This window comes from Mirounga angustirostris, unplaced genomic scaffold (assembly GCF_029215605.1).
Source record: "Mirounga angustirostris isolate CCGP_5_RB_7025 unplaced genomic scaffold, mMirAng1.0.hap1 SCAF_14, whole genome shotgun sequence".
Taxonomy (NCBI): Eukaryota; Metazoa; Chordata; class Mammalia; order Carnivora; family Phocidae; genus Mirounga; species Mirounga angustirostris.
In genome coordinates, this window is record NW_026991722.1 from 16,737,037 (window position 1) to 16,764,463 (window position 27,427).

The window sequence follows — 27,427 nt, forward strand, 5'->3', positions numbered from 1 at the left end:
TGGTCAAACCCAGTTGATTTTTACTTTATAGATCACCCAAGGCCCAGAGAGATCATGGGCCTCATCCAAGTTCTTAACAACTGGGTAGGAACAAAGCCAGGATTAGAAGCCAAAAATTCTGTCTCCCAGTACCCTCGGGTCCTATTACATTACTCACTGCATTTCCCTCTACCAGAGCCGTCTTCCAGAACAAGACCTACTAACATGTGTGCTCGTGTGTAACTCATAGAGAAGTGATCGTGAGGATTGCCTTCAAAAATCAGGATTAATGGAGGGCCTCCTGTATGCCAGAGCCATTCAAGACCCTAGAGACCCTGTAAGGGAGCACAGTGAAGTCCTGATCTCATGGGACAGGGATAGAGAAGGAGTCACACGTTCGTCACACCAGCAAAGCCAGTGGTATCAGGTGACAAAGAGTAAAGGAGGGCAGGGAAAGGAAGGAGTCTCAGAAGGAAGCTGTTTCTGTTGAGATGCCATGAGCACAGGTGGGGAGGGTAAGAGTGGGACAGTGGTGGGATTATTCTGGGGCAGAGTGTTCTCTTCAGAGGGACCAGCAGGGGCAGAAGGAAGCTGGAGGTGGGGGCATGCAAGGTCACTGTGGCTGCTGCAGAGGACACAGGGCAGAGCGAGGAAGACCCGCAAGCAGCAATGCCACGATCCAGACAAGGGAGGAAGTGGCCCAATCCAGGGTGGTCCTGGATCAGGTGGCAAGAAGCTGCCAGGTTGGGGCGCCTGGGTGGCTCAGTTGGTTAAGCGACTGCCTTCGGCTCAGGTCATGATCCTGGAGTCCTGGGATCGAGTCCCGCATCAGGCTCCCTGCTCAGCGGGGAGTCTGCTTCTCCCTCTGACCCTCCCCCCTCTCATGCTCTCTCTCTCTCTGTCTCATTCTCTCTCTCAAATAAATAAATAAAATCTTAAAAAAAAAAAAAAAAAAAGAAGCTGCCAGGTTCTGGATCCATCTGCCAAGAGTTCCTGCTGGATTGGATGCAGAAGGGGAATGAAAAATGGGACTCTGAAGTGTGCCCCATGAATGATTAGTAGAACGAATGACAATTTTTTTTTTTTTTTTTTTTGAGACAAGAAGTAGGTTTGGATAGGAAATTCCAGAGTTTGATTTTGGGCGTGCTGGGTGTTTGCTGAGTTAGCAGTACTGGTCGTTCTGGATTCTAAGCTAACTTGTTTTTATAAACGAGCTCTGAGTCCTCCAGTGTCTAGGGGTGTCCTGTTCTCGGTCCTGTTCTCAAGATGCCATGTCTTTCAAAGATGGATTTACAATTTAATGTAGGAGTTTTTCTATGGTCACAATGTACTTTGAGATTTCTGGACACATTCTTGGCATTATGCTAGCCTGGGTGCGTGGTAGGGACTGTTTCCAACTACCCTTGAGTTTTCTTTTGATAAGAGGGTTCAGCTGTCTATTAACTAAGCCTGATGGTAGTAATGCTGCAGGGTTTTTTTTTTCCTTTCTGAAGTCAGTTTGCTCATTCTTATTTAAAGAATATCTGGTCAGCCTGCTTTGCTCCCAGAGGTTCAAAATGCTGTCAAAAGCTTAGCACTTTTGTGCCACAAGAGAGCCAAAAATCACTCCTGATACATGCCCAGGCAAAGATCCCTCCTCTTCCATCAATTTACCAATTCCCCTACCTCCTTCACGATCATACAAGAGCTAACATTCATTTAGCTCAGTGCTTCTGAGCTCTGGCTATCCTTTAGAATCACCTGGGAAGCTTAGAAAATACCCTTGGTGAAGCCCTTCACCCTTGAGATGCTGCTTAATTGCTTTTTTTGGTAGAGCCCTGACCCTGGTATTTCTCCCCTTTTTAAATACTTCATTCTTTTTTTTTTTTTAAGATTTTATTTATTTATTTGAGAGAGAGAGAATGAAAGACAGAGAGCATGAGAGGGAGGAGGGTCAGAGGGAGAAGCAGACTCCCCGCCGAGTAGGGAGCCCGATGCGGGACTCGATCCCGGGACTCCAGGATCATGACCTGAGCCGAAGGCAGTCGCTTAACCAACTGAGCCACCCAGGCGCCCTAAATACTTCATTCTTTAGAGCAGTTTTAGGTCCAGTGCAAAGCTGAGCAGAAAGCCCAGCTTCCATGTCCGCCCTTGACCCACCCCACACACGGCTTCCCTCACAGTCAGCATCCCCCACCAGAGTGATAGAGCTGTTACTAGCAGTGGGCCTACATGAGCCATCATTATCACCCGAAGTCCGTGGTTTACATTAGGATTCACTGTTCGTGTTGCACCGCCCATGCTTTTGGATGAGTGCGTAATGACCTGTATTCACCATTATAGTGAATGGTGAATACCAGTTCCTGGTGGGCGACTCTAATGTTCAGCCAGGGCTGAGAGCTACTACTTCAGTGCTTCCTGTGTGCGGGGCCCTGCTTTAAGCACTTCTAGGAATAACCTCCCACAGTCCTCATGTCATCCTCTGGGGTAGGTATAGTTATTGTACTTTGGGAGCTTGTCCACGTCACACAGTGAATGGGCAGTGTGTGGACCCAGGCAGTCTTGCTGCTAAGTCTGTCCCTTAATCCCTGTGCTCTACTGGCTTTGCAAACTGCCTCTCCCCTCTGCTCAGAATTGCACTCGGGGGAAGGGGAAAAGTAGAATTCCCACTGCCGTTCACTCGTGTGCCGTGCTCCTGAGAGAAGTCTGTGCCTTTCGGTCCCCACCAGCTCATTTTTTTCCTGTCCCTTACACATGACCTGCTCATTCCAGCTCTGCTACACTACTACCAGGAATGCCCTCCCCACCTCCCCACCTCCCCACCAGCCAAAATTTAATCCTTCCCACGATGCTCAAGTTCCACGCTCCTGGCATGTTGTCTGAAGATCCAGGCCACCCTGACCTCTCCCCTCCTAGCACCAGAAACGCTCCCTGCCTCAATTGTGCCTTTTGAGATTCAATGACACTAGAGTTTGCAAATTGCATATTGCTCCCTGTGTAACACCTGAAAGTCTTATCTCTCTGCAAAACGGGGCAGCTCCCCTGGGGAAGGAGACAAGTCTTATGCCATCAATTTCTCTCCCCTTTCTCAAGTCCCACACACTGGCTGGGCATGTCTTGTGGTAGGTCCAACAGGACATATGGGAGAATGAGGTGTTCCTGCTGGAGCAGGGACCACAGGCCATGTCAGGTAGGGAGAGCAGGAGCCCTCCATCCTCACCCTGCTACGTGTCGTGAGCATCTTACAGCATGGTTTCCATTCCTCCCTAAATGGCTGCTTTGATCAGATTCCCAGAGATTCCCAGTAAGCCTAAGGTCCAAACTTCTCAGTCCGGGGTGGAAAATCCCCCCCGATCTGGGCCCTGCCCAATTCCTGGTGGGTGACTGTACCTCCTGATTTATCTGAGTCAGTCTCCATTTCCCGGGCATGGCCCTGGTTTCTGCCTGTGGTCTCGGCGTAAGTATTAATAGTGTCCCTTTTCATCCTCAAAACTGTTCTATTTTTTTAAAAAATTTTTTTAAAGATTTTATTTATTTATTTGACAGAGAGAGACACAGCGAGAGAGGGAACACAAGCAGGGGGAGTGGGAGAGGGAGAAGTAGGCTTCCCACCGAGCCGGAAGCCCGATATGGGGCTCGATCCCAGGACCCTGGGACCATGACCTGAGGCTGACGCTTAATGACTGAGCCACCCACGTGCCCCAAACCTGTTCTGTTTAAACGATAAATAATGAAGTAGCCCTACCTTTTAGCCCACCGCTCCCCCAGAGTCTCACCTTGAGGCTGTTTCTTCTGCCTGGAATGGTCAGCTCCCTCCCCAACCCTGGGCATATACCAACTTTCCTGCCAAAATCCTACTGTGTATTTTCTAGGCCTGCTTCAGGTTTTTTTCTTTTCTTTTTTTTTTTTTTTAAAGATTTTACTTATTTATTTATTTGAGAGAGAGAGTGAGCAGGAGAGAGAGCACAAGCCATGGGAGGGGCAGAGAAGCAGACTCCCCGCTGAGCAGGGAGCCCAACATGGGACTCAACTCCAGAACCCTGGGATCATGACCTGAGCCAAAGGCAGACGTTTCACTGACTGAGCCACCCAGGCGCCCCTGCTTCAGCTTTTAAATACCCAGGAAACCTTCCCTCGTTATCTTGCACCCCCTGACCCGAACCTTCATAATTGGTCGGATTTTTAATAGCCCTTAGCATGTACCATCCTGTGTTATAGCCATTGGTATAAATACCTCATTTCTCTTATTGGCTGAGAAGCTCCTAGGAAGGGCCTAGGAATTTACCACCTGTATTGTCTATACAGAGCCTAGCACAGTGCCTTACACGCGGTAGACATTTCTTACAATATTTTAACTGGTACGTAAGACACATCTTCTCAGGGCCTCAGTTCCAACGTCAGTGAACTACATCATCTCTCTATCCGTCAGGGTCTAACCAGGAAGACAAAAACTATTTTCAGGCATTCAATATGGGGTTGTACAAGTGATTGAACCAAACATGGGTCACCCAGAGATGAGCATCAGCAGGAAGCTACCATTCCCTAGGCTTTGAGAGTGAAGGGAGGCGGCAGGACGACTAGTTCCGGGTCACAGGGCAAAAGCTGGAACCCTGGTGGGCCTGTCCCGTGGGACCTGGAGCTACTGATGATGACAGAGGGATGTCCTCTTAGAAATCCCACCGGAGGGTGACTTTTCCCTTCTCCCCACTCTCCAGGCTCCTGCCTCTCTGTGGTCCAATGCAGCAGGAAGCCAGTGGTCCCGGGAGCTGGGGAGCCTGGGCCTCAAGGGTCAGCTCCGGGAGACAGAGCAGAACAGGGAAGGGCGCAGGGGGAGGGAGGCAGGTGGGCCCAGGAGCTGCACAACTCCAAGTAGTCTTTCAGTCTTCAGACTTGCGGTTCAGTAAATCCATTGGATAAATGAGTAAACTGGTAAATGTATATGGAAACTCCTCATCAGTTTTTGAAATGTGTCTAGTTGCTTGTAGAAAATACGATCAAGAAGTTGTGTGTGTTTCTAGTGTTAGAGTTTTCCCATCTCTACAACAAACAGCTTTGGGGCGTGAAAAAACCCAAGCCTTTCTTATTCCTTTAGTCATTCTGAATAATTCAATCAATCAAATTGATAGTAGCAGTTAGGCAAGTAATAAGATACACTTAGTGTAAGAAAATATTTTGAGCTTCACCCCACCTGGCGCTGGGATGGTGGCAAGGACATGGGTGTCCTTGTGTATTTATTGAACCAGGCGCTCTCCTTCCTCCCTGCTGCACAGGCAGGCAAGGCTCAGAAAATCCACAGTGGGGGAGGGAGTGGGGGGGGGGTGCTTTGGAGGCCTCCCCACCCCCCGCATTCCTGGCTGCAGACATTTTGTTCCCAGAGATTGTTTTCCTCCACTGGAAAGTGGCACATAGTAAAACAGAACAATACCTGAAGCCCAGAGAGGATTTCATGTCTTACCTCCAGCCAATAGCTTGAGCTTCCTCTCCCACAAACTCTGTCCTCAGGGTGTCTGGTCAGATTGCAGGGTTTGTTTCAGCAATTTTAATCTTGTTGGGAGAGTTTTCTGGGGAGCAGGGGAATGACCTCCAGGAGACAAAAGAGAGAAGAGAAGCAACTACTTGAGCGGGGGAAATCCACTTTTCAGTCCACATGGGTGTAAGTCATTCTATTTTATTTGTGTCAGTGGGGTGGTGAATGAATAGGAGTGTGTGTGAAAACCCAACCCCCTGAGGGGGCAGTAAGGGTGGGGATTGGAATGTAGGGATTTCAAAGACTATCAGGTCTCATAAGTCTGTTGTGCTGGTAGCTAGAGAAAAAAATTGATTCCTTGTCTTCTTTTTGCACCTGTTACATTCTATTCCCAAACCTTCTATTTTCATGTTCTTATTTGCCCTATTTTCATGTTCTTATGTACTCTTAGTTCTCACTCACATTTATAATCCTGTTCCCAAAGCACAAAACCATCCTAAGTTGGCAAGATCCTGAGGAACTTCTAAGGTTAGCGCCCCCCTTCCACTCCTGCATTGATGGACCCAGCCTTCTCCTGCCCCAAATTAAATCATGTAGACCCAGGTACTGAGCATTAAATCAGAATCTCTAGGGGGGTGGGACCCAGACATAGGTCTTCTTCCTCTTTGTAAGTCAGGAAATTGAGGCCCAAAGAGATGAAGTCGTCTGCCTAAGGGAGCACCTAAATGATTATACCGAGCAAAACGTCAGCTCTCCATGCAGCTGCCCATCTTCCAGAGTGCAAGAGCACTCCTCTGTCAGGTGTTTTCCCATGGGAGAATGCTGAGAGCATTTTAAAGCTTCCCTCAGTGAATAGCTTTAATTAGTGGTTTTCAAAGTGTGGTCCATGGACCCCTGGGGGTACCTAATGACCTTTCAGAGGATCTGCCAGATCAAAACTATTACCACAAAAATACTGAAACATTATTTGTCTTTTTCACTGTGTTGACATATGGAGTGATGATAAAAAGCAATAGATGGTAAAACTGTTGGTGGTTTAGCATGAATCTAGGCAGTGGTCCCAAATTATACTAGTTGTCATAGAATTCTTCACTGCCATACAGCCTCAGTTAAAAACAAACCAAAACCCAAAACATTTTGCTTGATAATGTTTCGGATGCATCAATAAAAATGGTTAATTTCATTAAATCTTGACAAAGCCCTTTTTCTGCCCTGTAAGGAAATGGGAAGTATGCCCAGAGCATCTCTGCTGGATTTCCTTAAGATGATAGTCATCTTGAGGGAAAGCACCTGTATGATTGTTTAAGTTGCAAACTGAACTAGCCACTTTTTCATGGAGTACAATTTTTACTTGGAAGAACAATGAACAAATGATGATTATCCAGCCTCGGATATTTGGCAAATATTGTCCTGAAAATTAACAAAGTAGACCTGCCACTTCAAGGAAAACTTATAGCATTTGTTGCTAGTGATAAAAATCCAAACTTTTTAAAAAGGTACAAACTTCCAGCTATAAAATAAGTAAATCCTGAAAATGTTGTGTACAGCACGGTGACTATAGTTAATAATGTTGTATTGTGTATTTGAAAGTTGCTAAGAGAGTAGATCTTAAAAGTTCTCATGACAAGAAAAAGAAATTTGTAACCATATGTGGTGATTGTTGTTAACTAGACTTATTGCAGTGATCATTTACAAGGTATACAAATATCGAATCATTATTTTGTACACCTGAAACTAATGTAATGTTATATGTCAGTTATACCACAATTAAAAAAAAATCCAAGCTTTCAAGCTATCACCGCAGTCCCTTCTCTGAACTAAGAACTTCCACTTTCTTCAGCTATTCTTTCTGCCTTTTTCATCTCCTTCTGGGACTCCCTTTGTGCATATGTTGTCTCTGAGATGCTGTCCACTTTTTTCCATTCTTTTTTCTTTCTGTTCTGAAGACTGGGTAGTCTTAATCAATCATATTCAAGTTCATGGACTCTTTATTCTTTCTGCTCATCTCTGCTCTTGAGCCCTCTAGTGAATTTTTCATGTCAGTTATTATACTTTTCAACTTCAGGATTTCTATATTGTTCTTATTTACAATTTCTGTGTCTTTATTGAGACATTGTTCTCACATTTTCCTTTAGTTCTTTAGATATAGCTTCCTTTAGTTCTTAAAAGAGCTAATTAAAATCTTTATCTAGCAAGTCCAGAGATGGTTTCTGTTGACTGCTTCTCCCCTTCCCCATGACCATGTATGGGTCATGCTTTATTCTGTCTTTGCATGTCTCTAATTGTTTTGCAAAGACTGGACATTTTAAACAATAGAATGTGGCAACTCTGGGAAACAGATTCTCCCCCTTTCCCAGGGCTTGTTGTTATTTGTTTGTTTAGTGACTTTTCTGAACTAATTCTTTCAGTCAGTGTTCTTTATTGTTTGTGGTCACTGAAGTCTCTGCTCAGTTTAACTTAGTGGTTGACTAATGACTAGATGGAGATTTTCTTAGATGCCTGGAACAAGTAAGTCTCCCAGTTTTTGTTGAGAGGCTCTGTGCACATGTTGGGGCATGCCTTCAATACTCAGCCAAGCAGTGGAGAACTCTGTCTTAGCCTTCACTTCCTGCTAGCACGAAGCCTTCAGGTCAGTTAGAATTGAGAGCTTAATGTCTTCTCAGGTCTTTCCTGAGCATGCATACAGCCGTGGACATGCTCACAGCCATACACATGTGCATGGCCTTCTCGATTCCCAGAAACATGTTGGAGCTTTTCAATGCCCCCTATGGACATCTCATTCCCTAGCTTTCCCTTTTAATCTTTCTGGTTAGCCTGTTGTTTGTCTTGCCAGTTATCCACCGCCTCAGGCAGCCATCATGTTAAACAGTTGCCTCTGAATTTTTTTCCTGACAAATGTTTCAGGGAAAATGTTCTTCAGTCTAGTTGAACTCTGAATCAGGACACATAAACACAGTCTTGTACGTGTGATCAGGGAGCCAGCAGACAGATCAGATGACAATTCCCTGGGAATGGGGGCTTTGGAGTTGCTTCAACCGTGTTCTGCCCCTTCTGTGGCTGCCAGACTGCTGATTTTCACCATGATTGTGAACACTTGGTTTACAGGACTCCATGGAGGTGGGGGTGAGGGATAGGACAGGGGAAGTTACAACACCAGAAAATTTGCTATTCTTCCTGAGATTCAGTCATTTATCTTGAATAAATCCCCCTCAGATTGTCCTTGGTTATTTTTCAGAATTCTGAAAAAGTTGATTCGGACACATTTTGCCAGCATTCTTGTTGCTTTTATGGAGGAGAAAATTTTCAGAAGTCTTTACTCTGCCATTTTACTGATGTCCTCCATCTTTCCATTGCTACCAAGCAACTTAGCACAGAATTGACTTACACAGTTATGATCAATTAATATTGGTATTATTTCCCTAACTAGAAATTTCAAAAACTTGTATCCTTCATCAGAAGCTTGACAGTTTGCCAGTACTTCCAAATTATTCTGGAAAGATCAGTAGGAATATTAATTAATGTGATTTTTAAAAAATATTATATAATGAAATGTGGTAATGTTTAGAAGATCTCATGAACCAAGTTCCTCCAGATGAACAATACATGATGTTACAAAATCACATATGGGTAAAAATGCATGTAAAATGCAGTCTAGATGAATGGATTTTATGTAACTAGATGATAGGGTTTCAGATTCCACATTGCAACCACTCTTTGTATAGTAATGAAGATTATCTGCAATCATATGAAAAGACTATTAAAATACTCTTCCTTTTCCAACTGCATATCTGCACGAGGCCAGATTTTCTCCCTATACTTCAACCAGACCAAAGTATTGCGTCACAATGCAGAAGCAGATAAAAAAAAAAAAAGCTGTCTTTTATTAGGCCAGATATTAGATGTGTGAAAAATGTAAAGCAATGCCATTCTTATGAAATTTTACTTTGTTTAGGAAAAATATAGGTAGCATGTAAATAAATGCTCTCCATGCTCACATGTAATGAGCTTATTTTTGTTATTTTTAAATGAATAAACATTATCAATTTTTCTCAGTTTTAATTTTTTTTTTTTTAGGATTTTATTTATTTGCGAGAGAGAATGAGAGACAGAGAGCATGAGAGGGAAGAGGGCCAGAGGGAGAAGCAGACTCCCTGCTGAGCAGGGAGCCCGATGTGGGACTCGATCCCGGGACTCCAGGATCATGACTTGAGCCGAAGGCAGTCGCTTAACCAACTGAGCCACCCAGGTGCCCCTCTCAGTTTTAATTTTAATATGGTAAATATTGATAGATATAACCCTCATAAACAAACATTCTTGGGAGTCCTCAATTGTTTTTCAGAGTGTATAAAGGGGTCCTGCTGCCCAAATATTTAAGAACCTCTGGTTTAGACCAACCCAGGAGGTTCAAGCCCAGAAGAAGCCCCATCCACTTAAGGTCACATGTGCCTCTCTTTCTTTAATATGGAAATGATTAATTTAGAAAGAACGTAGAGTACTCTAGCAAGACTTTCACAGCAAGGGGGAGGAATGCTGTTGCTTCCTTCCTCCAAAAGGAAAGATATGCAGGAGGGAATACAATTAATTGTTCAGGGAATTTCTTCCGGGAAGCTTTTGCATTCCTGTCAAATACTGTGGGGCACACAGGTCACTCTGCCAGCATCTTGCAGATTCTAAAGCCCAGCACTACTCACACCATTTTAGCTGCTCCTACTGGAGTCCCCTCTTTGAGCTTCCCTTGCTCTTCCAGTTTCCACCTGACAACTTAGCACAGAACTGACCTACAAGGTTCTCACAGAAATTCAGACTATTTCCCCCAGTAGACTTTCAGTCATTTTAGCGCTGGACATGACGTGGCATGCATCTCCTTGACTCTTGCTCGGCACTCAACATAATACCGGGCACCAGAACAAAGTCTTCAAGAGTGTGTCAGTTGACCGATGCAGATGAACACTTAGGACAGAAACATTTGTAAAAATGATTGCTCTACATCTGTCACTTCCTTTTTCTGAATGGGAGTTTTCTAACATGACGTACTGAGCCCGGCTTCAGAGTGGAAGGCTCTGGTTTCCTAGCCCAGCTCCACCACTTACCAACTTTGTCACTTCGGGGAAATTAGTCAACCCCTTTGAGCCTCAATTTTGCATGCAGGGAACAACACGCACATGGTTTACTAGAGGGGACATTCAACAAATGTAGTGCTCCTGGCCGAATGTTCTCCCTCTCTTCTTTAAGATGCTTAGAGATAATGATCAAGGACGTGTCAACCACAAACCATAAGTCTCTGAAAAGAGGTCATTAGCCGGTGAGAAGAACTCTACTTAATTAACTTCTGAGAGGTCAGTTATGCTTTTTCCTCTTTAGTAGACATACGATGATTTAAATCTTCTATTGGCTGAAACACATACTCCATAAAATCATACATTACTAAATCATAACGTTCTCCCATTTGCTTATTTAGTCATTCAGAAGTGAAATATATTTAACCCAATTATTTTCTCGATATTTTTTCTAAAATTTCTTTGGTTTTCCATCCTTGGTTCTTGAGAACCATCCCTGTTCCCCACCTTGAATGCTTTCTTACCTGGTCCTTTGGCCTCTCCACCTTATTTCCTTCTCTCCCTTTCTGTTCTTTCCACACAAGGCTTGGTACTTGCGGGGCAGGTGGTTTCTCTGGCATAGGGATCATGTCTGGATAAATCAGGAAATCAGAATTACTTGGGATTTCCCAGTAGCCCACGGTACTATTCTATGCTCCTTGTAAGTTCCTATCTGAGGCCAGGTCTCCAAGAACTAATGGAAAAGAGGCAAGCGGGCAGTGGTGTGGGCCATGTGAAGCTCAAACGAAGGCCTCTTTCTCTTCATTCAGCTTTAATTCAGCTCAACTGAGGAGACCTACGTGTAAGTAATGAGGATGAGGATGAGGCTGTCTCTAAGGGTGGGCCCAGGACAATTTGTAGCAGAATGTGTTTGGGATCTCTTTTTTTCTTTTTTAAAGATTTATTTATTTATTTGGGGGGGGCAGAGGGAGAGGGAGAAGCAGACTCCCCACCGAGCAGGGAGCCTAACACGGGGCTCTAACACAACCCTACCCGAAATCAAGAGTCGGATGCTCAATCGACTGAGCCACCCAGGCGCCCCTGTTTAGAATCTTTAAAAGCAGATTCTCGGGGCTTTTACCCATGGATTCTGATTCAAAAATTTTAAATAGAGTTTCCTGATGCTTCTTCTGCACACTTCTTGAGAACCCAAGGTAATCTGGTCTCAGCACTCTCACATTTTTTTTTTTAAATTGAGTTATATTTGACATACAACATTGTGTATGTTTTAAGGTGTACAGCATATTGATTTGATGCATTTATGATTGCCATAGCAGTGTTAGCTAATGTCTCTATCAGACCATGTAAATATCATTTTAGCACTTCCACATTCTTATAGAATATATGTGGCATAAAGTTTCTGCTTTGCCAAGCCCCTTCACATTGATTTTCTCATTTGTAGACAGGAGGGGCAGGTACTTTTCCTCTAGAAAGTTACCCTAAATTTCAGTCTCCGCATGTTGTTGGCCAAGACAAATCCGAATATCAGCTGTGGCCAGCCTCAGCCACCCCTGATTGGCTTCTACTTGGGAACCAGATTATTAAAAACCAAGATATTAACAAAATTGGAATTAGTCTATGATTTTTGAAAATGAGGTGTGTGTGAGCAAGCACCCAACTATTTTTTTTTTTTTTAGATTTTATTTATTTATTTGACAGAGGCAGAGAGATCACAAGTAGGCAGAGAGGCAGGCAGAGAGAGAGGGGGAAGCAGGCTCCCTGCTAAGCAGAGAGCCCAATGTGGGGCTCGATCCCAGGACCTTGAGATCATGACCTGAGCCGAAGGCAGACGCTTAACCAACTGAGCCACCCAGGTGCCCCAAGCACCCAACTATTGAGGGCTTATGAGCACATATGAGCTTGGGGAGACAGAGGGACGCCTTCGGCGAGAAGAAAGCGAGTAAGAAAGACTGTGTGCCATTGAGTGTCTAACAATGACCCTTCTAGGTTAGATATTGGTGCACATTTTATGTAAATCAGTCAATAAATATCTAAACATCACCTCTAATTCTGGCCAGACCACAGCTCCTGCCTTCTGAAAATGCTGATTGACTTCTGAGCTGGATAATGCATCTAGTGAGACCAGCAATGTTATAGCTACACTGAGGTCAAATGAATAAAGCAGTGCAAATTATAAAGCAAGTGTTACAAGTTTTTATTGGGACTGCAGAGCCTGGAGGCCCTAGTGGGAAAGGTCAGCAAAGCCTGTTAGACTTGAGTCAATAAAGGGAGGGGCCACAGGAATACCATCTCTCCTGGAGCAGGGAGAGCAGGCTCAGCATGATCCAGGATTCAGTTTCTTCCCTGCTGGGCCCAAGACAAACACCTGACTTGGCCTGTGTAAGTCAGGATGGCATGTGAACATGGGTTTCCAGCCAGAGGGGCTCATGGGGTGGGGTTTAGGCTTCATAGTCATGTAAAATGAAGAGAAATGGCACCATTCTTCATACACATAATCCCAGTGTGGTACCTTTACAGCCTCCTGGCAAGAACCTTGCCTTCTCAGCACAGGCTTAAAAAGAGTTATTGCTTATGCTGTTCCACTGCAGGGGGTCGAATTCTTCAGTTGTTTGTGTACCATGTCTCACTCCAGAAAATGATGTTTTTTTTTCAAATTCCCATAGCATAAAAAAAGACTTAAAAGGAGAGAAGAAGGAACTAGAATACTGGAAGCTTCCCCATTCATCTGAATAATTCTCAGCAGTTTTCAAGTTGGGGTAATATTGTGGAAAGTTCTAAGGGAAAATGCTGAGCTTCCTGGGTTCTCAGCTCGAGGGCAACTGGAACTCGAGCTGGTTGCCTCTGACCACGAGCCCCTTTGCAGGGAGACCACAGATCTCTTTGCGGGGGGAGCAAAAACCATGGTGGTTTTCTGTGTGCCATGACATGAGAAAGGTTGGCATGTCCGTCCAAACCCGGCAAACTTACCTGTGTATTCTCTTCCTCCTAGCTGTACCCCAGATGACGCTGCTGTTTACCAAATCTCCGCTAAAAACTGTTCCGGAATGATTTGCTGCTCTGCGTCTGTTGAAGTCCTGTGCTCAGCAGAGAACCCAGAGCTCTCTCCCAGCCCGAAAGATGGCGGGGGCACGGGCTGGAAACATGCAACAAAGGCATGTGCACAGGAGAAAACAAATCAGCTCGATGAGAAAGAACATCCTTGCAAGGGGGAAGAAAGTATCTCTGCAGGTACTCCCATGTCAGCTGATGCCCTCTCCTCCAAACTCAGCTGTCTATGCTCACTCCAGTTTTTGGTCAATAGGGGCACTAGGGCCTCCAGTCCTGAAAATCCCTTGGATGTTAAAGGAACGAGGCCAACGGAAGAGGCTCATGATCCGGATGATGCAGAGGAGGTTGCAGATGGGTTGCTTTTCTCTAATTCAAGTTATATTCCCGCTAAACAAAACATCTCTTGCCACAGGACCGTGCATTCCAAAGTATCGAGGCTAACGGATGGTGCCTTAAACAGTGATGGCCCTCATGAGGAAGTCTCAGACTCTGGGCAAGCGGAGCCCAAAGTGCAGAAATACATCAGCTTCAGCCGGCCCCTGTCGGAGGCGACCGCATCTGTCTGCCCAGGGGACAGGGCCACGATCAAGCAGCAAGTCAGCCCACAGGTGTCCAGCGAAGACTCTGACAGTGACTATGAACTTTGCCCAGAGATAACCCTAACCTGCACCGAGGAGTTTTCAGATGATGACCTAGAGTATCTGGAATGTTCCGACGTTATGACAGATTACTCTAATGCAGTTTGGCAAAGGAACCTGCAGGGGACTGAGCATGTTTTTTTATTAGAAAGCGATGACGAAGAGATGGAATTCAGTGCGTGTTGCCTGGGTGGGTGTGAGCATCTCCTCAGTGAAATGGGTTGTGGGCCTTGGGTGTCGGATGACACCAGGCCTATGGATGCCACCACTGGCTTCTGTGGTTATCACTCACAACCCCAAGAAGTGGGGGTGAGGAGCAGCCAAGCCTCCACCCACAGTCCCTCATCCCTGCAAACGGGGATGATTCTGACTTTGGGACCTCACCGGGACACAACGTCTACTGTGACAGACCAGGGGAGATATAAACCACCCACTGCTTCTGAGGCCGCTGAAAATGATTATCCAGGAATTCGAAGAGAAACCAGAGACAGCCACCAGGGAGGAGAGGAATTCACCAGTGACAATCTGCTAAACATGGATAAAGCAGTGATAGAGACGGCGATGAAGCGCTTGTCTGGTGAGTTAGAAAAGTCAGGGGCGAACCAGTGGTTGGAGATCGCAGCCGAGGAAAAAGTAAGGGATGAGGGTTCATTGACCAAGAGGGGCTCAGAGAAACCTGCCAGGGTGAGGCGGCCCGGCATGAGAGGAAAACCCAAAAAGCTGAGCTCCAACCGGAAAGAAAGCGCAACAGAAGGCACCCTTAATCTCCTCTATCCCAAAGAACCTGTTAAGCACCCACTAACCCAGAGTGATAAAAGAGACGGTTCTCATGCCGGAGTACAAGCTGCCGAGTGGAATTCCCAGTTCCCTGAAGGAGAATCTGCCGCTGCAGCCAAAACCAAGCAAGAAGCAAAACCCCTGCAAACTGCCCCGGGCTCACTGCCCCGAGGAGGGAACTCAGGCTTCTCGGGAGAAGGGGTACCGGTCCAGAACCTACTTGAAACGAGCAGAGCTCCAGACTGCAGGGCTCATCCTCAGGTAAGGCTCCTCTTTTTTAAAAATTACTAGATGGAAGGTGTGTGTGTGTGTGTGTGTGTGTGTGTGTGTCTTCCCTTTATATTCACGATCACCGTACCACAGTGTAAATCAGAAGCTAGGAGTAACCGCTGCTGCTGGGAAGGAGATCTGGTTTTGAAAAAAGGCCCAGATAAACCCTAAGCCATCCTAATTATAGCCAAAGACAGAAGTGAGAGGCACTAATGGGATTCCAGACAGCTGGAAAAAGAAATTCGATATTTTGTCGACTGCATGTGTTTTACCAGGCCATGTCCCTATTCAGAACGTTTTTCAAGCAAATGTGTTGGGTGAAGACTTTAAAAGGGAAAAAAAAATTCTCTGTGGTCATTTTTCAGGAGCCCTTTGAAAACGGTAAGTGCTGGCTTTAATCAGAATTCATCGTAAAAATGAAAGATCTTGGTGTGTCTCAGTGATTTGTAGAGTCCGCTTTCACGGTGCTGGAGAAGGGGGACAGAGTTGGTTTTCTGTGCCCAAAAGTCAAAGTGGATTCGTGAACGAATGTTTGTTTTGTTTTTCTTAGATCACAAAGTATGAAAGAGGCTAAGGAAACACTGCCAGGAAATAAATTTGTTTCACCCTATTACTGATTGTGGGGGGTTTATTTGAAAGAGATGGAATTAAAAGAAATAGGGCACAAAAGATATTGTGTTTGATATGTGAATTTCTTGTATTTTTAATTTTAAACGGTCCCGAATGGGTTTTGGACTGATGTTGTGCTGTATGGTCAAGACTTTATTTTTGTAGATAACTACCTAAGAAAAGTTATTCAATTATTCTTACTAGACCTGTGTTCTCTCTCCCCCCAACTTCAGAGTAGGAACCTAGTGTTGTTTTTACAGATTGGACATACTCCAAAGAAAATGAAATATTCCCAAATGCATTCAGTTACTGAACTCTAGCTATGAAAAAGTAAACATGTAATACATTGGTTTCTAAAGACCCAGTCATAAAGTAGCCAATCTAAAAATCTCCAGATCTGAGGTAGCTTTTTCCTGAGCAAATTCTCTGCCCCATAAAAGTCACATTTATACTTTACTTTTTGCAGGAGAGCCAGCTTTATGCTATTTGGTTGTTTAACACCTACCACTGGGGTGATCACATGCCAATGACCACAGATGCCTGCCCAGGATAGGTTTATGGAGGTGGTTTAGCCAAAGGTTAATACAAAATGAAGTTGCAGTGTTAATTTTTTCATGTCAGTACACATAGCATTTCCTTTTCTATTCATAAAACGCTCTTCCTGGCTCAGCTAAGTACCTTGTTACAGTTGTTTATCCACATTGAGCATTTCACTGGGCAAATTATCTTCCTGATTAAAGGTGGGGGGGGTGAGGGGGGTAAAGTGGCCAAGGAAGAATACTTGGAGGGGAGGAGGCTGGTGACAATGTTAGTTTTAGACCCACCACTGGGGGAGACAATATCTAGCTTCCTCAACTGCCAACAATGAGAGGAGCTAAAGGAAGGAGCCCCCTTTGTCATCCTCGGCTTGCACCCTAAACTGAATTCTGAGATCGGGAGTCCTGGTAGCAGCAAGCTCCATGCAGCTAAATAAAATGGGCCATCTCGGGAACCACAGTCGTCTGTCTGGTGCACATTCTTGTCTCCATCAAAGTTCTTGTGGGACTCTTGCTTGTACACTCCCACACACTCACCTCTCCAGCTATCGGCTCCGGGTCTGAGGTGCGTGTTTTGTGTTTTGTGGCATGACTCCAGCAATAACCTCAGACCCATAAAGGTGACTTTTTAGGAAGCTTGCATTCTGCAGGTAGTTGGGCTGTCTCTCACTTGGCTGTTTTCAGTAGCAGAGCCAGCCTCTCACTCAAGGGTGACCAGAAACGTGAATGGAAGTTGGAGATCCAGGGGCGGTTCTGTGCAACCTGAAGTTAGAAATAGGAGCTCTGTATCTGTGGCATTTATTTTCCCTTAACTAAAGCGGGAAAATTCTGCCCCAGGGCCAGGGGCATAGTGAGAGCAAATTCTTTTATCCATGTAGAAAGTTACTAACTGTAGGAGATGCCTATGTCCCTTACATGCATAGACAATATAAGCCAAATTTACAGCAAAGGGCTTAAATATCATTCTAAATGTGACACAAAAGCATGAGAAGCTCCCTGGGAGCTAAATCAGACTTTCTAAAAGTACTGCTGAAAAAAAAGTTGGTGAATCCTTCGATAAGTCAAAAAGACATTTTAAATATTTATTCTCAGACACCTGACGCTTGTGGGATCTTAAAATTCGAAATGGTTAAAAATCCTTGGTTGGGGGGTAATATTCATAAATCTGCCCACTCTTGACTCTTGCCTGATGCACTTACCTTTAGGTGTCTTTTTGTAGAAACAGTGACCATCAGCGTATCTTTTAGTAGGTTGTCTTCATCTGTATATTTTAGCATTCTGAGGAAAAGTCCATACCTCTAATTCTGCATTTGAAGAACAAGGCTATATTATAGAATATCTCCTGCCTAAACATAGATCTGCAGGTGTATTTACCTCCTGTCTTCCCCTCCTGCTTTTACAATGTAAGACCATCTTGTGCTGATTTGTGTGGAAATAGTATTTACCCAGGCTAGGATTGGAAAGCCCCCAGTTTCTCTCCATTTATGGAAGATTCCAAAGTTAATCCCAGTTTGGAGTGGAAAACAGAGAGGGTACCCCAGGCTAACTTGAATCATCTTCAAGGATCACACTGCCAATCCTTCACCTTGGTTTTGCTCTTGCTTTTATGAGCCAACTCAGAGGCAAGGCCTGACGACCTGCCCATCTTAAGTTTCCTTCTAGCCACGCTGGGGTAAGATCATCCTCACTCTTAAATCAGAAGTGCTGTCTGTCCTTCTGCATCACTGCCCAGCTGCACCCCAGAGAGATTTGCATTTCTCTCTGGGGTCGTGGGATCTCAAGTGTACAGTATGAAAGTATAATCTTAGGTTTTGAGAGTTAAGAACCTTCCTGATCAGGAATCAACACTAAGCATAGCAGGTGAGCTCCTTGACAGCAGGGAGTTTGGTCACTGTATTTTATTCATGGATAGGTCCCATGTCCTTGGAATCATGCTGGCCACATAGTAGGCACTCAAGAATTGAAAGAATAAGTAGCCACATGAGACAAGATTTAATTCCATTAATTCCGTAATGATCATTGGTCTCAACCACTTTATGGCCTTTGGTGTCATAAATACTTTCTTTGGTTCTCTTCACGTACCAATTTTCCACTACCAAATTGCTTCCATTGCTCTCTGGGCCCTGGGAATGGATTATTTTGTAGTAAAGTGTAAACACCTTGCACTTGGGTTCCTTTGTGTATGCTGGCGATTCACACATAACCTTGGCCTCATCAGTGCCTTGTTAGCTTTCCCAGATCGCTGCCTAGACCCAGGAAGACATTACCACATTCCCCTAACATTCAAGACCCTCTGCCATATTGCTTCCATCTGCCTCTGAGTGGCAAAGCAGACAAACACACCAGTTTCTTCATCTGGAGAACGAAACTTTCTCTCAGGTGTGTGGTGTTTCTTCTGTCTTCCTGCCTGGAATGCCCTCGCTTGGCTTGTTGCCAGATCAGCTCCTTTCGTCTTTCAAGGCCAAGATCCTGCAAGGTACTTCAGATGCACCTCACCCCCGAAGCACAATCCTCATCCCTAACTATGATTTCTCTTTCCACAGAAACCCAGCATTCTTGTTCGCATACTCTGTGTAAGGCTCTGGACCTGAGTCTGGGTCCTGCCCTACTACTTTCTGATTCTGTGACCTTGGGAAAAACGACCTAAGCTCTCCCAGGCCCAGTTTCCTCATCTAAAACAGAAAACAGAAATGATAATAATAATAATAATACCTTATAGAGTGTTGTGAGGATTAAAGTCTTGCATGAAAAATGCTTATCATAGTACCTATTTTGCAGTTAACATTTAATGAGTGTTATTTTTATTTTGGTTACTTTTTTAAAAAAGATTTTATTTTTACTTAAAATTAATCTCTACACCCAACACGGGGCTCAAACTCACAGCCCCAAGATGAAGAGTTGCATTCTCTACTGATTGACCCAGCCAGGCCTCCCTGTTATTTACTTCCTTAATACTCTGTCCTTTTCCCCCATATTAAAGACATACCGAGGGCTGGCTGTGAGTGGTTTTATACCTTTTTTAATTGAAATTTTCATTGAGATAATTGTACATGCACACACAGTTGTCAGAAACAGCATGAGAGATCGTTATACCCGTTGCCCCGGTTTCCCCTACAGTAACATTTTGTAACATTATAGCACAATGTCACAACCAAGATATTGATACTCATACCATCTAGTGATCTTATTCAGATTTTCCCAGTTTTACTTGTGTGTGTGCGCACGCACACACGCGCATGAAGATCTCTCAAAATTTATCATCTGTGTGGGCTTGTGTGATAAATGCAGTGTGAAACTTCATGCTAATTGGAGTTCAGCCTAGTAGCTAGGCAGGTGGTACAATAACACAGTATATGGCAGCTTGAAATGGGCATGGCCATCCAGTCACGGGCAGGACACATAGTAGGTCTCCAGTAAATAGATATATTTTTTAGCATAGGAAAATATCAAGCAGGGACACCTGGGTGGCTCAGTCAGTTAAGCGTCTTCCTTCAGCTCAGGTCATGATCCCGGAGTCCTGGGATAGAGTCCTGCTTTGGGCTCCCTGCTCGGTGGGGACCCCGCTTCTCCCTCTGCCTGCCCCTCCCCCTGCGTGTGCACTCTCTCTAATAAATAGATAAAATCTTTAAAAAAAAAAAAAAGGAAAATATCGAGCAGATAATCTAAACCTCCTTGTAACGTAGTTTTCATCTCTGGGACAGAGCAACCTGAGATTTGAGTTCATCTGCATAATAAAATGCACCCCCTCCCCAATAACAACTGTTCAAACGGGGATAAGCCAGCTCTCTACCGATGATAGGAAGGGCCGAAGTTTATAATTACTCAACTCTTAGCAAGCAGCAGTCAGGCCTCTTGTCAACACCACCCTGCGGTTGACCCGGCAAGTAACACAAACATTTGTTTTGTTTTTAATCACGAAGCCTACCGTGCCACTTCTGCCAAATACCGTTACTGCCCTGCACCTGCAGGATCCGCTGGTGCCTTGGCTCTCCGCGGTTAACTGTACTCAACGATTGTTAAATAATCAGTGGAGACTCACTCGAACCTCCAGCCCTGCTACTCACAGTGCAGTCTGCAGACCAGCTTGTCAAAGTACAGACCCTCAAACCCTGCCCCAGCCTCGTGAAATCAGGATCTGCATTTTAACCTGATTCCTGGGTGATTCATATACACACTGAAGTTCCAGAAGCTCTGGTCTACAGAGGGGAGATCTTTCTCAGATTAGAAAAGACCCTAACCCAGAGGTCTGGCTGGCTGGCTGGGACCCTAACACAGTCTGATTCCTGAGTTTGGCCCCCAGAGATTCTGATGTAATTTGGTCTGAGTGTGGCTTGGGCCTTGGGGGTTTTAAAAGCTCCCGGATGGTTCTCTGTACCCACAAATTTGAGAATCTTAGCTGTGCTTTAGAACCATCCCTGTTATTTTCTAAATGTAGAGATGCCTAGGCTCCACCCCCGGAAGTTCTGACGTCAGTAGTCCTAGGGTCCTAGGGCTCAGGCTTGTAGACCTGCAGCCCTTAGTGGAATGGAAGGGTCGCCCTGGGAGGCTCCAGGTTGAAGACCCGAAGAGCAGGGCTGCAGCCTGCAGGGAGCTGAAGTTTATACAGCTCATGAAAGCACTCTGTCAGTGAGTCGGGAGCCCCTTGCCCCAGATTTCCCTCCAATCTTAACTGAGGAGCCCAGCACCAGGTTATTCAGTACTACTTTTGAAACAGGCAGTGGGTATTCGCCACCCAGAAGATGTTGCTGTTCTCGTGACATATATGCATTCCGGAAATACCTCCTATTCTGCGAAAATCACAGCCTTTCAATGATCAGGGCTTCTGGGGGAAAATAGCGTTCCCTGCAGGTCGCTTCACAAACTGGTCATTGGAAAACCAGAGACAGAAGCAAAAAAATGTGTGCAGGAAGTCCCCTTGGACGGTCCAGGGAGGCAGCCCAGGTTGGCCGTGGGTTGCTAGGGCAGATATTTAAACTACACCAGATAACTGCGTGGAAACGTTGGCAGCCCTCATGTTAGGCAAGTGGGAGGGTGCTGAGGCCGCAGGGACAGGAAGGGGATCTCCACGCCAGCGTGGCTGGGCCTGGGAGGGGGCGTGCAACCTGGCCTCAGACCCACCGGCCTAAAGTGCCCATCTCAGGAGAGAGGAGTGCAGGACAGGCCTCATTTTTAATTTTATTCAAATACGCCTAGAGTTTCTGCTGCCCGTGCAAAAGTTGAGTTGAAGGCTCTTCCCTTTCCAGCTCAAGATTCTCTACTTGAGGGCGCCTGGGTGGCTCAGTTGGTTAAGCGACTGCCTTCGGCTCGGGTCATGATCCTGGAGTCCCGGGATCGAGTCCCGCATCGGGCTCCCTGCTCGGCGGGGAGTCTGCTTCTCCCTCTGACCCTCCCCCCTCTCATGTGCTCTCTCTCATTCTCGCTCTCTCTCAAATAAATAAATAAAATCTTTAAAAAAAAAAAAAAAAAGATTCTCTACTTGACCCCAGCGCTTCGGGGGCCCCTTGGCCTAGGACAGACCACGTAGGAACCCATGCAGCATCTACATCACAGCGACGTCATTCCCCTACTCACCCATCTCAGAGGGGTAACCCGTTACAGATCCCGTGCTGGAGCACAAGACGCCCCGGGGCCCACGGCCTGCCTCTGCTCGGGGCTCAGGGCAGTGCGGCTCCCCCCGGAGGGCCTGGGTTATTTGCACCAGATTCACCTGCTATGGTGCATGTTTAGATCTCTCAATTTTACCTCAGGCTTGTTGAATCGGCACGTGGAACCAGCGCTGGAGGTGGTTCTCATGGGCAGTACAGTTCCAACCATGGGCTTCATGAGACCGCGATCTCGAGTGAATACTACCACCTGAGGTGTTCCCATAAAGAATCACAGGATTCTGGACGTAACAGGAAGTGTCGGGCTTATCAAGTGTAACCCCTTTGCCCTAAGAGGGAGAAAAACCCCTCATGATTTCGATGTTTCTCTGCTTTCTACTTGGCTTGCTCTAAAGGCAGCCTGTTCCTCACCTGTCCGGCAACTGAAATAAATACAGATCCTGACTTATTGTAACTAATCCAAAACAGGTGTGCCATCTACAGCTGAGCTTTATTTTAAGGAGTAGTTCAGTGACCGGAATTTGGGCTGCAGCAGTGGAAGCGGACGGAGAAGGGTCGCGTGGCTGCTTGGGTGGGTTTAAGTCCTTGTAGCAAATCTCTCACCACTGCCTTGGATGGGAGCTGCGTGCCAGAGACATGCCTTGTTGGTGTTTTTTGGCTATGACGGAGAAAGAACTTGCTTCACTGATAATGGGACAGGAAAAATGTTGGATTAACTATCCATGTATCAGTATAAGGTGGCAGAACAGGGTGGGGGCAGCCCTCAGTAGATCAATAGATAAACCAAAGTAGAGAGTACAGAATCAGGCCCAAGAATATACTGGAATTTGGTTTATGATGGAAATAGCCTCTCAAGTTTTAGGAAAGAAACAACATCTTCAATGCTGACACGATTAGCCATCTATGTGGAGAAGAAAAAAAAAAAAAAGACCAGTACTTTTCGGTGGACCCAAATAAACTCCAGATGGATCTTTGAGTCAAATATATTTTAAAAAGCCCAAAACTATAAACTACTAGAAAAAACATTGGGAACTGTTTTTATGAACTTGAAAGCCATAAGATCTTCTTGGGACACAAAGGACGAAAAAGTAAGGAAGAAAACATTGATCATTTTGCTTACATCAAGTTAATTTCTATATAACAAAAAATGTCATAAACAAAATTAAGTGAAAGTGAGATACTGGAAGAAATATGTAGGACATATGTAACAGACGAAGATTAATTTCCAAAGTATATGAAAAGCAGATGAGAAAACATATCCCTAATGGTTGAATTTTAAGGGAAGTAAATAAATACGAAGTTCATAGACTAGGATATACAAATGGTTACTAAACATGTGAGAGGTTCAACCTCATGAGTAATTAGGAAAATACAAATTTTAAACATAATATCTCTCACCCATCAGGCAAAAAATTTACAGGATGGGAGATAAGATCAAGGTGTTGAGACTATGGAGAAATGGGTACTTTGTCAGCAAGCGTGTAGCTTGTTGATATCTTTTAAACTTAAAGAGGGCATTACCGGCTATTCTGCAGTTTCATGGGCCCAAGGAGACACGTACCATGATGTAGGGTGAGAAAGGTATATTACAGAATGATCCACAGAACATGGTACCATGTATGTACCCACCCCGAACCAACCCATAACCATATATGTCATTTGTACCTATACATGGGAGTACATAAAATTATCTTTGTTAAGTGTAGAAGGATCCACACCAAAGTGACAACTGTTGATAACTCTGGGAAGGGACACAGGAAACTTGCATTTGGACCATTGATTAGTAATGTTAAGAGTTTTTAAGGAAACTATATTCATTTGTTCCTTGTATTATTGAAAACTATTTTTTAAAAAAGGAGACTAAACGGAGGTCTAGGAATCCTTGATTTTGGTCCTGGTTCTACCATTAACCAGCTTTGTGTCCCTGAGCCCATTTCTCCTCTTCCTTGGGCCTCTTCCCTCAGTTTTTCCTTAAACTGAAAGGGTTTGAACATGAGGATCTCTAATTTTCCAAGGCACGAAAGTCCTGTGAATCCCTAATTCCATATCAGCTGCCAAAATAAATACCAAATAGAGTGGAAGAAAATGAGGAAAGCCTTTCTAAGCATAAGGGGGAAAATCGATAAACCTGACCATGTAAGAATTCTGCAAATTAAAAAACTCAGAATTTAAAAATAAATGAAAACTTAGAAAAATACGTACTAGGGGTGCCTGGGTGGCTCAGTCGGTTAAGCGTCTGCCTTCGGCTCGGGTCATGATCCCAGGATCCTGGGATCGAGCCCCGCATCAGGTTCCTGCTCAGCGGGGAGGCCTGCTTCTCCCTCTCCCACTCCCCCTGCTTGTGTTCCCTCTCTGCTGTCTCTCTGTCAAATAAATAAATAAAATCTTTAAAAAAAGAAAAGTACGTACTGGTGATGTATAGACAAAGAAATCAGCATAAGAAAGCATGAACAGCTTAATCCAATATAGGCAAAGGAATCATAGTCAATTCATTAAAAAAATGTAGAGTTATGTCATAAACTTAATCAGCTGACTTCCTTCACCGTTCCTTCCTTCGTCAGTTTTCAGTGATTGCTTTTGAAGTGATAATATCTCCATCTGATAAGACTGTGAGGAAAGAGGCTTTCTTCTACTCTGCGGGTGGAAGTGCAAAGTGGTATCATCTTTCTGGGTGGCAAATTGGCAATATTTACTAATATCTTTAAAATGCGAACTTTGGCCCAGTGATTTCGCCAAGTGCGGTGATGAGAGCTGTAAGAGCTAGCTGGACAAGAGTGTCTATTGCAGCATGACTTGTAATAATGAAACTTTGGGAACAATCTAGATCTCTAACAGCGGGGGTAGGGGGATGGTTAAATATTGTGGTACAAAATCCTTTGGAACACCACACGGCCGTTACAAATCATGCTTTGGAAACATTTAAGGGTATGAGAAAATACTTGCAAACAAATGACGAAGCAATATATATGTAGTCTCTTCCCTTGAAAACCTTGGGTGTCATGAGAGAAAGCTCCAGTCCTTCCCCTGTGGTCCCATGGACCCTAACTAAGCGAAACCCCCAGGCACTTTTCTATTCAACGCCTTTACACCTCGCTGCAATTTGAGCATAAATAAGTCAGGCTCAAAGTCACTTACTGAGCTCTTGCCGAAGGGAACTGACAAAAACTGGTGGCTTTTAAAAGGAAATAGCCTCGAGGGCGTCTGGGTGGCGCAGTTGGCTAGGCCTCTGACTCTTGATTTTGTCTCAGGTCATGATCTTGGGGTCCTGAGACTGAGCCGTGTCAGTCTCTGTGCTCAACGGGGAGTCTGCTTGAGATTCTCTCTCCCTCTCCCTCTGTTCTTCCCCACTCCCTGTGGGCTCTCTCTTTCTAAAAAATAAATATAAATAAAAGGAAATAGCCTCTATTCTCTTCTTCCAGCTACTTTACAATACAAATAAGCTCCATTCCATTTTTCTTGAAAAACAGCCTATATAATACTACAACTTTTCTAAATCCCTTAAGAGACTGCCCCAAATGTAGCAAGAGAAGCTTTCTCTTTGATCAGTGAAAATTAGTTCTCTCTGATGCTGAAAGTTAAATGCTGAGTAGAGGCCCTATGAGCATCCAGGGGGCCTAAAAATGAGTTAATACTGTTAAAAATAGAACCCATAAATATGGATAAAACCCCCTTCCTTACCATTTTCCTAGAACCCTATATGGTGAGACTGTATTATGTGAGATGTCAGATTTCCCCAGGAGGAAAGCTACTCTATAATGGTAAGCAAGGTGTCCTGAGTGTTTGTGTCCCCCCCCCCCATTCATATGTTAAAGCCCCAACTCCCACAGTGTTGGTATTTAGAGGTGGGGCCTTTAGGAGGTAATTAGGTTTAGATGAGATCATGAGAGTGGAGACCCCATGATGGGGTTAGTGTCCTCATAGGAAGAGGAAGAGAGATGAGAGCTGGCTCTATCTCCCCTCTCTCTCCCTCCTTCCCTCCCCCCACTTCATGTATGTGCACATGTGTGTCTCTCTCCCTCTCTCTCCCCCCTTTTCCCTCTCTCTCCTTCCTTCCCTCTCTCACTCTCCCTCCCCTTCTCGGTCTCCCTCTGTGTATATGTGTTTCTCTCCCTCCTCCTTTTCTCCCTCCCTCCCCTTCTCTCTCTCTCCTTCTGTGTATCTCACCCTCCCTCTCCCCCCCCCCCCCCTTAACCTCCCTCCTTCCCTCCCTCTGCTCCCTGTGAGGACATAGCAAGAAGGCAGACATATGCAAGCCAGGAAAAGAGTCCTCACCTGGATCTGCACTGGACTCCAGAACTAGGAGAAATACGTTTCTGTTGCTTAAGCCTCCCAGGCTATGGCATGCTGTTCGAGCAGCCCAAACAGACTGAGACATACGGTCACCCTCAGAATTCCGAGCCCCAGGTAATTTGGGAGCCATTCAGGGCACTAATGTAGTAAATTACTACAAAGCATGCCTATAGTCCCCAATAGCTTTCATTTATACCTAATTTAAGCCAGAGGTTATTCACCAGGAGCCTGGAAGTTCTTATAAATTATGATTTGGGTATTTTTGTGCTCATTGCATGACACTTACATGGCATTTTTCTGATATGGGATTTTTGTTTACCAAAACCAAGCAATAAGCCAGTCATACCGGGCAGATGTGTAGTTAGAAAGCATGATGAAGAAGCTGTTGTGGGGGTGTGCTTTCTGATCATCATCTCAAGTTCTGTACCTGGTCAAAAGTTTGCACTGACTGGAGGGAGAAACAAGTGTTGTCATCCGTAAAAATAGTAACCATTCATAGCGTGTTTGTGTGTTCTGAGTACTAGGTTGATGCCCTACGTTTGGTAGTAATCCCTATAATAAAAGTGTGAGCTGACCCACAAAGCTCCAAGAGGTTAATTAACATGCCCACGGTACATCTATTTTAAGTGACAAAACTGGAATTCACATTCACTAAGGAAATCCAATCAGCGCAGCACAAACTGAGGCTGAGGATTATGAGGGCCAGTGTGCATTCTGATGGACGGTAGAGTCAGAATCCTTCGGGTCAAAGAACCCCATTGATTGACTCCAGCATCCGGATGGTGTGCGAAGTTACCGAATTGTCCCCAAGGCAGATGCAGAGAGCACTGTGCCCCAACACTCCTCAGTCACCCGGGTTTCCCTGCAGCTGCGGGTGAAGACAGTTTCCAGCTCCCCTGCCTGAGGCCTTTCTTCATGGCCTGGGAGGTTGTTTGGCCACACAGGACAAGGTGGCTGGAAGTAGGAGACCTCACTTTCCCGTAGGATGATTCTAAGGCAGGTGCCACACAGTTTGGGAGCAGTGCCCCGTGGGATCCGGCCCCTGTGTCTACACCTGGACCTGTTCCGTCCCATGCGGGCTCCTCCCTTCCCTGACTCACACTCCTCTTCTTCCGTGCTCCCTGAGGTCACCACCCTGAAAGACTCACCGCATCCCCGCTCTTGTCTCACGGTC

General features: G+C 45.1%; 1 long non-coding RNA gene across 2 annotated transcripts in view; it reads right to left on the reverse strand.

Moving 5' to 3' along the window:
• The window catches only part of LOC123852558 (uncharacterized), a 50,146-nt gene extending 32,106 nt beyond the window's left edge, over nucleotides 1-18,040 (reverse strand). For both annotated transcript variants that reach the window (XR_006792920.3, XR_010407505.1), the window contains exons 1-4: nucleotides 17,560-18,040; nucleotides 16,898-17,122; nucleotides 11,007-11,113; nucleotides 5,414-5,539 (exon numbers count right to left, since the gene is read on the reverse strand). This is a non-coding gene — a long non-coding RNA (uncharacterized LOC123852558). The remainder of the gene's footprint in view (nucleotides 1-5,413; nucleotides 5,540-11,006; nucleotides 11,114-16,897; nucleotides 17,123-17,559) is intronic.
• Nucleotides 18,041-27,427: the final 9,387 nt, after the last annotated feature.